Below are 3,694 nucleotides of genomic sequence, written 5' to 3' on the forward strand. Positions count from 1 at the left end.
CTTACTGTTGGGCCTGGGAGAAGGGAAGAATAACCTCCTTCCCTGAGTAAGATTCCACTGTGATGGAACAGACAGGACAGTCAGCAGAACTCAAGCATAGTCACAAAAAGGCAAAACCAAAAGTGCCTGGGCACAGTTCTAGATGATAGATATAGAGATGAAGAGATGATAGAGATAGAGATGATATAGAGATGATAGAGATAGATAGAGATAGAGATAGAGATAGAGATAGAGATAGAGATAGAGATAGAGATAGAGATATAGAGATAGTTCTGAATGGAGAGAAATGATGATTGTTAAGGAAGTCTTCTAAAACTGAAGATAGTTTTAAAGGGTTAGCACAGTGCTAGCCTGAAAGGAAGGAGCATTTTCTGTATCAAAGAACAGTGTAAGGATCGAGTCAATTGAACATGAATTTATTAAAAGCTGTTTATATGCCTGACCCCCAGTTGGATGTTCTGAGGGAATGAACAAAATACACTCCTTACCTAAGATATAAATCACCAACAAAATGAAGAAAATAAAGACACCCAGATAACTGGTATTTTTTTATTTCAGCTTTATTGAGGTATAATTGACATATAAAATTATAAGATATCTAAGTATACATTGCAGTGATTTGATAAATATATACATTTTGAAATGATTCACCATGATTTCTCCACTATGAAGGTATTAAGGATGAAATACTAACCTACATCTTGATTAAATAAAGGTAAATGTCCAAAGGGCGACTTTATTTCCAACACTTCATCATACATGTGAGGGGCTTCAGGAGGTGCTTTGCTTTTCAGTGTGTGGTCCCTGTATTAGAAGCATCAGCATCACTTGGGAACTTGTTAGAAGTAAAAGTTCTAAGCCCCACCGGATCTACTGAATTGTAAACCCTAGGAGTGAGGGCCAGCAATGTCTGTTTTCACAAGCCCTCCAGGTGAGGTGACACCTGCTGAAGTTTGAGCACCCCTGAACAGAGTACTATTCCTGGCTTCTCTCCCCTCCCCTCACCCACACTTTGACTTTGTTTAGTGGGTTGAAAAGACAGCAACTGAGAATAACCAGCTTAGACCATAACATGATCCAGTCTGCTGTGTTGTTGTTGTTGGTGGCGGTGGTGGTAGTGGTGGTGGTGGTGTGTGTGTGTGTGTGTGTGTGTGTGTGTGTGTGTGTGTGTGTTTTATCCAGAAACAACATGCCCACAGGACATTTTCATTCCAAGCTGTTCATACATGAGAAAATCTAATAAATGCAGGCTCTCTCCTATGGTGTAGGGTGGGGGTGCTCAGCACTATTTGTGATGAGGAGTAAGTCTAGCTTATTTAGGGATGCAGTATTAGCAAATCAATTAGGCTGCAGATCTAAAGCTGAAGGTTTAATTATCTGTCTCTATCAATAGGTTCCAAACATAAGAGGGAGAGATGGGGTATGATTTATTAGATCTCTACAGCTCTAAGAATGGGTTGTAGTGAAAAGTGGGCAGAATACTGGTTCAAATCACATGCAGTAGAGACTTAGTTCAGAGAATGAGAGGACACAAGAACCAGAGGAAATCTTAGAATTATTTAAGTAAACAAAACTTTAGAAATGATCAGTTCTGACCTCTCATGTTACAGATAAATAAGGAGAGTGTTGAGGGAACTGGGAGGCTTGCTCAAGGTCACATGGCTACTTAGTGGTGGAAACAAGACCAGAACCCAGGACACTTGGTTCTCACCTCTGTGCTTTCTGAGCAGGTGGACAAAAGCTGACAATTGTAGAGAAACTTTCAAGTCCAAGAATGCAGATATCGCCAAGTAGAAGAACCAGCCCCAGAGATTTTCAGTATGGGTAGTAGGTTTAAAGCCAAAGTGCTTTGTGGTCAGAGGAAAGCCCTGGCTCCAATCCACCTGTGCATGTTCTGTTGCCCTCTCTTACAGCCAAGGCTCAGGCTACACTACATGCTCAGTGTACTCTGAACACTCCTTCCTCTTCCCATGCTTTTCCTAGAGTTGTTCTCTCTTCCTACAATCTCTCCCTGCTTCCCATGTGTGGCAAAAATCCTATGTGTCCCTGGGGAGAGCCAATTCAAACGCCATTCCTCTACCTCCTCAAAGTCTACTCTGATTTCACGGATCAACCCTCACTACTGTGTCATCCACGAATGATCATCCTCCACTCTGAATTCCCAGGACATTTTATTTGCATATTACTTAGGACAACACTTTCTACCTTATGCTACAGCTAGGCTTTACCCTTTGTATTAGAATTTAAGCTCCTTAAGGGCAGGGGCCGTATTTCATCTCTTTCTGGCCTCTTGTCTCCCCTTTATTATTTTCTGAAGTATTAATTAACATGCAGTGTCATTCTATTATTCTCGGGTGTACTATATAATATTTCTATGATTCTACACATTTCTCTGCTCATGAAGATGAGTGTGCTCTTAGTTCCTTTATTTATTTCACCCATCCTCCCACCCACCTCCCCTCTGTCAACCACTAGTCTGTTCCTTGTATTTAAGAGTCTGGGGGAGGTTGCTTTTTTGTCTCTTTTTGTTTGTTTGTTCATTTGTTTTATGTTTTAAGACATAAGTTCAACATATGAATGAAATCATATGGAATTTGTCTTTATCAGGCTGACTTATTTCACTTAGCGTAATACCCTATAGGTCCATCCATGTTGTTACAAATGACAAGATTTCATTTTTATGGCTGAATAATCTTCCATTTGTGTGTGTGTGTGTGTGTGTGTGTGTGTGTGTGTGTGTATCACATCTTTTTTATCTATTCATCAATTGATGGACATTGTGTTGTTTCCATATCCTGGCTATTGTCAAGTAACACTGCAATAAACATAGGTGTACATATATGTTTTCAAATTCATGTAACTAAAAAGCTTTTGCACAACAAAGGAAACCATCAAAAATGAAAAGACAACCTACAAAATGACAGAAGATATTTCCAAATGATATATGTAATAAGGGGTTAATATATGAAATACATAATGAACTTACACAACTCTACACCAAAACACAAATAATCCATTTTAAAAATGGAGGTCAAGAGGGGTGCCTGGGTGGCTCAGTCGGTTAAGATTCTGACTTTGGCTCAGGTCATGATCTCATAGTTTGTGAGTTTGAGTCCCATGTCGGGCTCTGTGCTGACAGCTTGGAGCCTGGAATTTTCTTCAGATTCTGTGTCTCCCTCTATTTCTGCACCTCCCCTGCTCGCTCGCTCACTCTCTCTCTCTCTCTCTCTCAAAAAAAAAATAAACATTAAAAAATTAAAAACAGAAGTCAAAGCACACATGAAAACATGCTCAGCATCACTCATCATCAGGGAAATGTAAATTAGAACTACAATGAGATATCACATTACACCTGCCCCATGGCTAAAATTGAAAAGACAAAATAACAAGTATTGGTGAAGATGTAGAAAAAAAGGAACTCTCGTGCACTCTTGTTGGGAATGTAAATTGGTGCAGCCACTATGGAAAAACAGTATGGGAGTTCCTCAAAAATTAGAAAATGGAACTGCCAAATGATCCAGTATTTCCACCACTGGATATTACCACAAAGAAAGCAAAATACTTTTTAGTTTATTTTAATAATCATTTTTTTAAATCCAGTATAGAGCTACAGAGACAAATAAAAAGTACACAATTAAAAAAAAAGGAGAAAGAGCAAAGACACACCCTTCACTTCACAATAACTACAAGCTCT

Source organism: Acinonyx jubatus, chromosome B4 (assembly GCF_027475565.1).
Source record: "Acinonyx jubatus isolate Ajub_Pintada_27869175 chromosome B4, VMU_Ajub_asm_v1.0, whole genome shotgun sequence".
NCBI classification, from domain to species: Eukaryota; Metazoa; Chordata; class Mammalia; order Carnivora; family Felidae; genus Acinonyx; species Acinonyx jubatus.